General features: G+C 41.5%; 1 long non-coding RNA gene across 4 annotated transcripts; it reads left to right on the top strand.

Annotated features, from left to right (window-relative positions):
* The first annotated feature begins 5,055 nt into the window (after positions 1–5,055).
* LOC117605201 (uncharacterized) lies at positions 5,056–9,003 on the top strand. Of its 4 annotated transcripts, XR_013065087.1 has the most exons (6): positions 5,067–5,225; positions 5,316–5,380; positions 6,065–6,215; positions 6,333–6,379; positions 8,538–8,715; positions 8,829–8,987. It is a non-coding gene; the product is annotated as an uncharacterized LOC117605201 (long non-coding RNA). The 4 variants fall into 4 exon arrangements; XR_004581621.2 differs by having other exon boundaries at positions 5,056–5,380; positions 6,333–8,473; positions 8,829–9,003; XR_004581622.2 differs by having other exon boundaries at positions 5,056–5,380; positions 6,333–8,456; positions 8,829–9,003.
* The last annotated feature ends 3,012 nt before the right edge of the window (positions 9,004–12,015 follow it).

Below are 12,015 nucleotides of genomic sequence, written 5' to 3' on the forward strand. Positions count from 1 at the left end.
GCCGGACCCTCACAAGGAACGAAGGCCGCCGGAACGCAACCTCCGTCTAGTGGGAGCATCCCCAAGGCAGTAATGCCAAGCAAAAGGGGAGTCAACGTACCCTGACGCACACCCTGAAGGCCGGTACTAGGGGAAAGAGAGGGATGGGCCCCAGTAGGGGCCACCCTCACAAGTAGGCGTAATGGGCCCCGCCGGGGAACATAACACGCCTACTCCGACCAAGCGAGACTGGACACCAACAAGGTGTCAGATGGTACCAGGTTCTCGCAGATCAACTTGCAACATTGCAAGGCGGCAACGGACATTCTCCTGCGCCGCCTAGCGATGGAGCAGACGGATATAGCCCTCTTACAAGAACCTTGGATTCACAAGGAACGTGTAGGAGAGCTAAACACGGGGTGTGGCTCACTATATTATGATACCACATCCACAAGGCCTAGGGCCTGCATCTTTGTCAAGAAGAAGATAGCGGCCCTGAAACTTAATGAATTCTAGCTGATGAATTACAGCTGATCTTTCAGCGGTTAAGGTTAAACTTAACCTCGGTGGGAATACGTCAGAGCTGGTGGTGTGCTCGGCGTACCTGCCGTATGACTCCGAGGAACCTCCACCTACGAGGGACCTCAGGGCTCTGATAGATCACTGTGCTGTCAACGGTCTGCACCTGGTGATCGGTTGCGACGCTAACTCGCACCACACCGTATAGGGCAGCACAAACACCAACGGCAGAGGCACAGCTTTGCTGGAGTACCTTGCCACCACGGGCCTGGAGATCCTCAACAAAGGCTCCTCTCCCACCTTTGTTACCTCCCGCAGACAGGAGGTGATTGATATGACCCTGGGCTCCGCCAAGGTGACACAGGTCGTAAAACACTGGCAGGTACGGGACGAGAGCACACTCTCGGACCACCGCCTTATTACCTTCGAATTAACAGGTGACAGGGAGGGCGGTACTGGGGAGGCTTACAGGAACCCAAAGGCCACCAACTGGGCACTCTATAAAGAGGGCCTGGAAGGGAGGCTGAAGGGGAACTGTCAGCGTCCCAGGACCATAGGAGAAATTGAGCAAGCGGTGGAGCATCTGAGCTCCGCCATCACTCAAGCTTATGAAGCAGCCTGCCCGGTCAGAATCAGGAACAGTAGCAAGAGGGTCCCCTGGTGGAACAAGAAATTGGACCAAGCCAGGAAGGTTACCCGTAAACTACTGAATAAAGCCATGGAGGCAAATACGGAGCCAGCTTGGGACAAATACAAAAAGTCCCAGCAAGCTTACAAAAAGTTAATAAGAACTAGCAAGAGGACGGCCTGGAAGACCTTCTGCAAAGAAACCGAGGCACTACCTGTAGTTGCCAGGTTAAGGAAGGTCTTCACGACAGGCCCCTCACCGAAGTTGGATCGTCTTAGACTCCCAAACGGAGGGCTAACGAACAACCACAGGGAAACATTAGAGCACCTCATTCAGACACACTTCCCAGGCTCAGTAGCAGAGGATCGGGAGCAGCGCCGTAACGATACGGCGCGCACCGACCCTGCTCCAGCGGACTGGGGAATAGCTGAAAAGGTGATTAACACGGACAGGGTGAGATGGGCCATCGGCTCCTTCAAAAGATTCAAAAGCCCAGGAACTGACAGGATCATCCCAGCACTCCTACAAGAGGGCGGGGAGGACCTGTACAGGCGCCTGGGCCAGATCTTCAAATCCTACCTAGCGAAGGGCCACGTGCCCAAAGCCTGGAGATACTCCAAGGTAGTGTTCATCCCGAAGCCAGGGAAGGACAACTATGACCTCGCTAAGTCGTACAGACCCATCAGCCTCATCTCTTTCTTGCTTAAAACGCTGGAGAGGCTGGTTGATAGGTACATCAGAGATGAGGTTTTGGCCAGCAAACCGCTGCACCCCTCCAAACACGCCTACCAAAATGGCAAATCCACCGAGACGGCACTTCACAACCTGGTAGGTTCCATCGAAGATGCACTGTCGAACGGTGAATCTGCTCTCTGCATCTTCCTCGACATCGAGGGGGCGTTTGATAACACCCCCCACGACGCTATACAGGAAGCCGCGATGAGATACAATATTAAGGACTCCGTCGTAAGATGGATCCACAATATGCTGACGAACAGAACAGTCACAGCAAGCCTGGGAGAGGAGACGGTGAGGGCCGACGTCGCGAGAGGCTGCCCGCAGGGAAGAGTCCTGTCCCCCCTGCTGTGGACCCTCGTGGTTGATGAACTCATACGTATACTCACCATAGAAGGATTTGCGGTTCAGGGTTACGCCGACGACCTTACGATCACGGTCAGAGGCAGACACCCGTTGGAATTAGCGAGGAGGTTGCAAAGGGCTATCACACTTGTGGAATCCTGGTGTCGATCACACTCGCTCTCGGCAAACCCGAGCAAAACGGAGTTGGTCCTATTCACAAGGAGAAGACGATTCTATTTTAAGGCTCCTCATCTCTTTGGGACGCAACTACAACTCACAGATGAGGTAAAATATCTTGGTGTCACACTAGATAAAAAACTGACCTGGAAGAACCACGTAAACAGACAGATCCAGAAAGCAATCAGCACCTACTGGGCCTGCCGCAGGCTGTTTGGCCCCACATGGGGACTCAAACCAAGGATGGTCAGGTGGATATACCAGGCCATCCTTGAACCCATTATAACATACGCCTCAATTGTGTGGTGGACCTTCATGAAAAGGGGAGCACACAGAAGGACAATAGAAAGAATATACCGAATAGCGTTGCTGGGGATAACAGGTGCGCTTCCCACTACGCCCACTATGGCTTTGGGTGCGCTGCTCGACATCAAGCCACCCCACTTAACAGTGATGGCCTCGGCTTGGAGAGCGGCCATCCGCCTGCACCAAGCTGAAGAATGGTGCCCGACGAGCGGCGGGCACACCGAGATCTTAAGGGATCGGGGATCGGAGCTAATTCTGACCCACGGTGGTGACCGCTGCAAGACGGAGTACCTCTTCAGACGGGAATATGACTTAATTATCCCAGAAAGGGAGAAATGGCTGGAGGACCCTAGCGGCATCCTGACTCCGGGGGGGCTGGTCTGGTTTACAGACGGCTCCAAGACCGGATCTGGCACCGGAGCCGGGATAGCGGGGGAGAGCCCAAAGGTTGAAATGACCTATAAACTGGGCCACCACGTCACGGTCTTCCAAGCAGAAGTGTTTGCTATATGGGCCTGCGCCAAATACAACTTGGAAAAAGACCATTCGGGCAAACACATCTACAGATGTAGATGCAGTGACAGTATTGCTGCGCTTGGAGCCCTCCATAGAGTGGAGGTAGGGTCTAAGCTAGTCAAGGACTGTATACTGACTTTGAGACAGCTATCTCTGAACAACAGAGTCAAGCTGCTATGGGTACCAGGTCACGCTGGCATCCCAGGTAACGAGAGGGCTAACGAATTGGCACGACTGGGGGCGACAAGCTCCCAGCCATGCCATGAGTACCCCATTGGTGTCTCAACCTATGCGTTGAAAGGCCTAGCTAAGGACTGGTTAAACCAGGAATTCACCAGGCTCTGGAATAACGCCAATGGCATGAGACACGCGAGGGCCGTATTTGAGGGACCGTCACAGAAGCTGGGTGACACCCTAATTCACCTGGACAGGGCGCGACTGCGCATGCTCGTGGGCCTAGTGACAGGACACTGGTACACAAAGAAACACCTCGCGCGCATGAGACTCACAGAAGAGACATTATGTCCGAGGTGTGAGGAAGAGGACGAAACACCTCTTCACGTACTTCTAAGATGCAGGGAACTAAGGGCCCTAAGAGGATCAATCCTGGAGACCTTGGAACCCTCATCATTAAGCATCTCGGCTGGCCTGGTGCCGGTGCTTCTAAATTTTGCCACAGAAGCCCAGCTGCCAAGGTACAGCCAGTAAAGAGGCTGCCTAGCGGCCCGGGTACAATGGTCCCCAAGGACTGAGTGCCCGGCGAGCCTCAACCAGTTTAATAATAATAATAATAATTGTCTCACACGTACAAGGGTATTTAAACTTGCTTTTTTCCCTGTACGCTGCTTCGATTCTCGGTAGTCACCTCATCAAAGGCGAGCCGAACTCGCTCGAGAAACTGTGGTTGAGAAACCGCCGGAGACGGCGACACGCAAAAATTGGTCTGATTCATCGCACATAATACATATAGCTATCACAGCATCCGTGTGTTATTTAGGTGTATGCGAAGAGTGACGTAAATAGCATGCCGTTAGTTGGATGCGATAACTGAGGTGACGCTGAAATCAGTTTCTGTTCGGCCTAATTTTCGATGAAACGTTGACTGTGTAACGCTATCGCGAAATTTCATCGACACACCACCTCGCGAAATAGCCCCGAATTATCCACGGCTCGCGATTCGAATATGTTAATGTTACGCGAACAAACATCGCGTAAACCTTATCCCGTTAGACTCTAATAAAACAATCCTAAACTATGTTAATTTCGAAGGAACTTTACCACCGTAAACGTTTATAACCTCCGTTTTTCGAACTCCAGGCCATCCGCGACGAGCGATAATTTAAATTCACGAACTTCCTTTCAAATCGCAGTTCTCCCCGTGTTTATTACCGATAATAGGTTGCTTTATTCACCGTCGCCCTAAGGTACGGTCGTTGCCGTCAACTTTATTGCTTTGCCGCGGCTAACGGTCCCGAACGGGAAACATCGACGCCGACCAGCCGAAGGTAGAAGACCCTTGGAAAAACCTCGGGGTTTTCCCCAAAAATCGCTACGTCACAAGCGGGCGGCCACCTCGAACTCCCCGCTACAAATTCAGCCAACCAAAACAACCACTCTTGTTACTGCCCTCCACCAATCATGTAAAACAACCCCCACGCTACGTCCCCGCGAAACTTACCTTGTAACGCGTTTTTGAAATACAGATCAGAACAACTCTTGACTCCGTTCAATCTTGACGTTTTATTAAAACCTATCATTCGAAGTAAGAAGTTTTAGTTTTGGCGCGCACCAAGCAGAGTGTTTCTACACTCCACGGGCAGCCAACCCACGCTCCTGGAACCTTTTCCCCAGAATCTCCCTAAAACCGCTACGGCAAACGTAACAACTGTTTTACCAACGCGGAATTCGGAGTTCGGCCTCGATGCTCGCATCGCCTTAAATTCGGAAGTGAATTTAATATGTATCTGGAGTTTTTATCGACGCTTGTGTGCAACATTCTAATATATTTTGATAAAATGGTGTAAGAAACAAGATGTCCAATTTTTGACAATCCGACATTGCTGTGTTTTCTTGTGGGTTTTCCATTTCCATAGTCTCTAATTGATTGCAGCTGCTATCGTCACATTAATTGAGGGAAACGAATCGCCAATATGCTTGTTCCATAAAACAACTACGGTCAGTATATTGTGCATATCCTTTGACAGGTATAGGTTAGAGTAGAGGAATAATTACAAGGTAGTTATTAAGATATCAATATCTGCTAATAAGTAAGGTCAAAAAGTTATGTGTACCGTTTGACAGGTATAGGTTAGAATGTGAAATTTTACAGAAAGAATTGAATATTTTACAGAATAGGTTTTTTATATTAATATTATGTATCATATATTTTAATTATTAATTTGAATGTAAGTACGTATATAGTAAAGAAAATGCGTTATAAACATGAAGAAGATTTTTTATCGCATAAGGAAGGATAAAGAGATTTGAAGAGAAATCAATGAACATGGAACGGGACTTTTTTTAATCGGATTTAATGTTTGAAGTACCCATAAGTTGAGTCCTGCGACATGTCATTGATGGTCACCCACAATCTGATTAAAAAAGAAGTAAACTCCTACTTTGATCCACGTTTGTAGCATGTATTTAATGAATCTTTTTAGTTATTTTATGCTTCAATTAGCTTTATATTTCTTCGTTTAGAATCATAGGTTTGACTACAATTCAATCTATTTGTTCAAAATGTTTTGTACAATTTAACAATGTATGTACTTACTTTTGATGTTGACCACTAAAGTAACTGTGGAATTAAATTCGTTGAAGTGAGTAATCTTATTTCTATGTAATTATATACTTTTACAGGGATTATCATGATCTAACGAAACTACAATCAAAGAAGATAGAGAGAATGTACAGAATTTCCAATAAAATACCAGGACAAATAACAGAAGTATGTTCTCGAAACAGAAATGCAGTTACTTTCTTGCAAGATATATCTGGAAATATGATGAAGGTAAAAGAAATATTAAACCTTATTTTGTTCAATATGTACATCCTTTATTTCAAATTAATGTTGTTGAGTACAATGTATCAATATATAATAATATGCCTTTTTCTTCTTTATTTTCAGCGTTTGATCAGACACGGAGGGGAAAATTGCAACAGAGATATTATGGAGTATATGGGCCATTCCACGCAAAGTGATCACACTTTTTCCCGCATGGTCTTGGATTTTTGTTAAATTTTGTAGGCTTGTAAAACCCAATGTACGAACAAAAAATCGATGCTCCGTTCCTCGATATTGTTTAAACTTTCCAAGTTATAAGGACTGAAAATTTAGGGTCACTTTTCTTTCAAAAAATCATAACTCGGAAAGTATTATAGATATCGACATGCATGAACCGGCATTTTATAGGTAAAACTTCAAAGTTTAATAAAAAAATTACTACATGTGTCAACGCAATCTTCAAATTGTTGTAAATAATGTTTATAATTTTCAAACTTGAAAATAACCCCAAGGGGGAGCACGAATCGGTCTGAAATTTTTTCTGTAGAATCTTTAAAGAGTTTTCTAAATACCCTGAAGATTTCATAATGGAACACGCAGAATTACCGGAGTTATAATATTTTATTGCTGCGTATGACCTGCCGGCGGACCATCGCGCGCCATCCGGTCCCCATGCGGCACTGCACTTGTCGGCGTTACTTTTCGGTCTATCCGCTTACAAATACAAATTGGAGTAAATAATTGTTTCTAATACACACTTTTTTCTTAATCTGGAGAGGTGATTTTAAAGATTTTGATGTGATAGGAGATTCACCGAGAGATTTAAGGGCACTATTTAATGACGATAACGAATATTCCCGATCTATTTCTTCTACATAACTACAGGGTGATTCTTTCGCAACGCAACACAAAAGCCGAGCCGCACAATGGAACCCCTGCTGTTCCGTTTCTTGACTTCGTCTCAGCCATAAACACACACAAAGCAGTTTTGGGTCCGGCTTTTGTGTTGCGTTGCGAGAGAATCACCCTGTATCTGCATTTGTTCCCGAATTTGACGAATTGTTGCTTATTACTTGCTCTACATTACTTGGACCAACAACTGGCTCTTGAACTGTTGGAAAACAACCCGGCTCACTTACGTTTACGATAGGAAGATTTGGACGATTTAATCTAGATGTTCGAATTACTCGCATTCTACACATGCAGCACAAATTTTCTCCTAATATTATATTCTGATATTTTTCACGAAAGGCGATTGTAACTGAACGAAGATTTTTAGTTACATTTGAATGTCGAGGTAAACTAAATGGATTGGAACAATATCTTCGCGGCATTTTTGCTTTCCACCAGTACACAATTACAGTTTTAAACTAAGAAAAACAAGAAACTGAAAAGTACACAGCATAGTTATGCACAACACTGAACGCTTAACTGAAACCGCTTGTCTCGTTGCTTTCCCAAATAAAACTGAACGGTGTTCTGGAAAAGTGAACCGCCAAAATCAGTTTGCCATACTTTTATTGCCTTTTAAGGGTTTGTAGACAAAAGTACCAGAAACGTGTCGATCTATTCCGTAGTTGTTAACCGATGGCTGGCTATTTGAAAAAATGTAGAGTAGCGGCGCATGGGAACCGGACGGCGCGCGATGATCTGCTGGTAGGTCATACGCAGCAATAAAATTTTATAACTCCGGCAACTCTGCGTGTTCCATCATGAAATCTTCAGGGTATTTAGAAAACTCTTTAAAGATTCTACAGAAAAAATTTCAGACCGATTCGTGCTCCCCCTTGAGGTTATTTTCAAGTTTAAAAATTATAAACATTATTTACAACAATTTGAAGATTGCGTTGACACATGTAGTAATTTTTTTATTAAACTTTGAAGTTTTACCTATAAAACGTTCATGCATGTCGATATCTATAATACTTTCCGAGTTATGATTTTTTGAAAAAAAAGTGACCCTAAATTTTCAGTCCTTATAACTTGGAAAGTTTAAACAATATTGAGGAACGGAGCATCGATTTTTTGTTCGTACATTGGGTTCTACAAGCCTACAAAATTTAACAAAAATCCAAGACCATGCGGGAAAAAGTGTGATCACTTTGCGTGGAATGGCCCATATATATCTTCATACATGTAGCTTTTCACATTAAGAAAAGAAGCATATAATAGAAGCTTTTCACTAATTGAGTACGACAATCAGAATCAAAATGGGGATATATTTGCCATTATTTGATAATTAATTTGGTAGATTCCAAATATAGGTGCAGTTGAATATAAAGTATCAATATATAATAATATTACTTCTTGTTCTTTTTATATTTTCAGAATCTGTTCAGGCATTGATGGAAAAATTATCACCAAAAATTATGAAGTACTAAAATTGAATAGATACATTAAAGAAATTAACCAACGTAGAGTGAAAAACTAAGACAAATAACAAGAACGTACTCTGTAAAGAAATGCAATTACTTTGTCGCAAGATATATCTGGAAATATGTTTAAGGTAAAAGAAATATAGCATCTTATTTTCTTCAATACATCCTTTATTTCAAATTAATGTTCTTGAGTAAAATGTATGAATATATAATAATATGATTTCTTTTTCTTTATTTTCAGCATTTATTCAGACATTAATGAGGAAATTACAACAAAGAATTTATGGAGTAGAAAAATTTGATAGATACAGTGAACAAATTATCCAAAGAGGATTATAAAATTAGATATGTTTGTTTTCCAAATCATCGACTATAAAAACAATGTAATGCCAGCATATTTTAAGTAAATAAATTAATAGGAAAAAATGAAACTCTTAAATTATAATCTCCTGTTCCATTTACCTTAATATAGAATTTAATTCATGGTTCACATTGTCTTTTTGTACTTACAAATAAATACTTTTGTCGTGTAAAAATTCATAAATAAAAAAAAAAGTTGTAATATCACAGTTGTTACTTTACTATTCACATCCATCTATTTTGTATCACATGTGTTTATAAATGTCAAACTCATCTCATCCGACTACAGCAGTCCAATTGAAATATTCTATTGTTCAGACCATTTAGAAAATATATTAAAACATTTAGAAACAATCTTGTTCAGTGAAGACTTATGGAGAAAAGATAGAAAATGATATCCAATTACTGTGAATTAGTTTTATGTCACCATAAGCAAATATAACCTAAAATCTTACAATGCACAATTCACTAAATTTCTTGAACAATTGTACTAGAATATTTTAATCACATGTAATCCGACAATATATTGTGTCAATTCTATTTCTTTTTCCTGGTAATCACCGATACTTTACAATTTTTTGGCGAAACACGGAGCACATGACAGAATGTAACGCGTTATACAGCTGACGCGATAAGACTGTAGAAATCGCCACACCGGTACTCGTAAGATCACCGAAGTCAAGCTAACAAGGAGAGTGCAAGGCCTTCGTCTCATCGATTTCGTTGAAACTTTGCACACTTATAGATCTCGTTCTCCTGTTTACGAGTATATACCATTATAGGGGCAGATACTCAGTAGTTTTTGAGATATTTATAATTAAAGTTTTATTATTACCTTAAAGTAGATTGTAGTTGCGGCGATTACCAAGTATAACGGTGGCGCAGTTGTAACGTATCAGGCTTCTACATCAACGATCCAGGGTTCAAATTCTGCGTGGTGTGGGTATGAATTTTTTTTTGATCCAGTTAATTGAATTGCACAATTACTTGTTATTTACAACAATGGTACTTGTCGTAAAAGCACGGGAAACATAGTGTACAAAAGCATTTTGCACATCGAACAAATGCAGTATTGTTGCATGAACATTTACTTTTTTGTATTTCTGTTGGAAAACAGACTTGGTTTACGTTTTCGAAAAGTAATCTTTCTGTAGACAGTCCAGCTGCAAACCATGCATACTGCAGCATAGGTTTAAAAATTGGTGCACAGAGTTGTTCATGAATGAGCGAATGTAATTTAATAGAATCTTCCCTGCTTGCAATTTCTCTTTCGTGCTCTATCAGATAAGTACAGTTTTGTGTCTTTTTCAAAAAATTGTTGTAAATAACAAGTAATTGTGCAATTCAATTAACTGGATCAAAAAAAAATTCATACCCACACCACGCAGGATTTGAACCCTGGATCGTCGATGTAGAAGCCTGATACGTTACAACTGCGCCACCGTTACACTTGGTAGTCGCCGCAACTACAATCTACTTTAAGGTAATAATAAAACTTTAATTATAAATATCTCAAAAACTACTGAGTATCTGCCCCTATAATGGTATATACTCGTAAACAGGAGAACGAGATCTATAAGTGTGCAAAGTTTCAACGAAATCGATGAGACGAAGGCCTTGCACTCTCCTTGTAAGTGGGCACGGTTTCGCCAAAAGATGGGTTACCGTGTGCTGTTGGCAACTAAATAAGCGGATAGTGAATATGAATAAAAATGGATAAAGAGAAAAAGGTAGATGAATGGAGAAAAGAAGAAATGTAAAGAGTATAAAAGAAGTAAAAAGAGAATAATGGAAAAAAAACTATGGATGATTTGATATAATCGTACTAAACTATGTACGGTGCGGATTTAGAGAAAAAATTTAAAAAGGCCGCTGATGTTCATTGGGCAAGAGAGGAGGAAAAAACCTCCTGTAGAACGCCATCTTGGGCTTCGCCCAAGAAAAGTCAAGAACAAAAAAAAAAAAACTGTAGAAATCGGTAGAAATCGATAGTTCCACTATTTTTCCACGCATTCATAGCCGACTCTAGTACTAGCCGTGCTGAAGTAAAAATGGCAACACCGCGAGAGTCCGGTCTGAATATATCAACACCTACCCTACTCTATCTGCCTCCCGGACTCCCAGACTCTCAGCCAATCAACGTCGTCAGACTCCCGACACTCTCTGGACTTCACATAACCTCTTTGGTTTCGATCCAATCATTTCGCTTGTTTCAAGGTTTTTATTAACTTATATACACGTTTATCAATTCTTAAATGTTTCAATTTGATCCAAAGATGGTTTCATTTTGCTTCATACCTAAATTTTCTTGAAACCACTGTAAATATTTCAAATATCATGCTTCACAACACCAAACTACTGTGAGAGTACACAAAATATATATCACATTTATAACAATTTTATACTACCACATCACTTCTATTTGCCATAGTTGCAACGTTTATATATTGTTTATACATAATTAACACAAAATAGTGTATATTACTACAGCTTTTTATTAAAAAGGACGTTAATTACAATTCCGAGCACAGGACTCTGTTTTTGAAAATAGGACTCCCGATTGTCACGTGAGCGGTGTTGCCACGTTGTTCAGCATGGCTAGTACTAGAGTCGGCTGTGACGCATTTTCATGATCAACCCCTTTTTTTGTCGAAAATCACGAGTACTTTTCAATTTTTTAACGAGGGAAGGTACTTATCATGAAAAATAAGTTGTTTTAAATACGACGCAATAAAATAGTAAAAAATCGAAAAAATTAATAATTCCACTATTTTTCCATATATTTGCATGAACGACCACTCTTTTTACTGGAAATCGCGAATAGTTTTCAATTTTTTAGTGAGGAAAGGTGCTTATCGTGGAAAATAGTTGTTCTAAATACGACGCAATAAAATGGTAAAAAATCGATAAAATCAATAATTCCACTATTTTTCCATATATTTGCATGATCGACCACTCTTTTTATTGGAAATTGCGAATAGTTTTCAATTCTAAAAAGAGTGGTCGATCATGCAAATATATGGAAAAATAGTGGAATTATTGATTTTATCGATTTTTTACCATTTTAT

The sequence above is a fragment of the Osmia lignaria genome, chromosome 3 (assembly GCF_051020975.1).
Source record: "Osmia lignaria lignaria isolate PbOS001 chromosome 3, iyOsmLign1, whole genome shotgun sequence".
NCBI classification, from domain to species: Eukaryota; Metazoa; Arthropoda; class Insecta; order Hymenoptera; family Megachilidae; genus Osmia; species Osmia lignaria.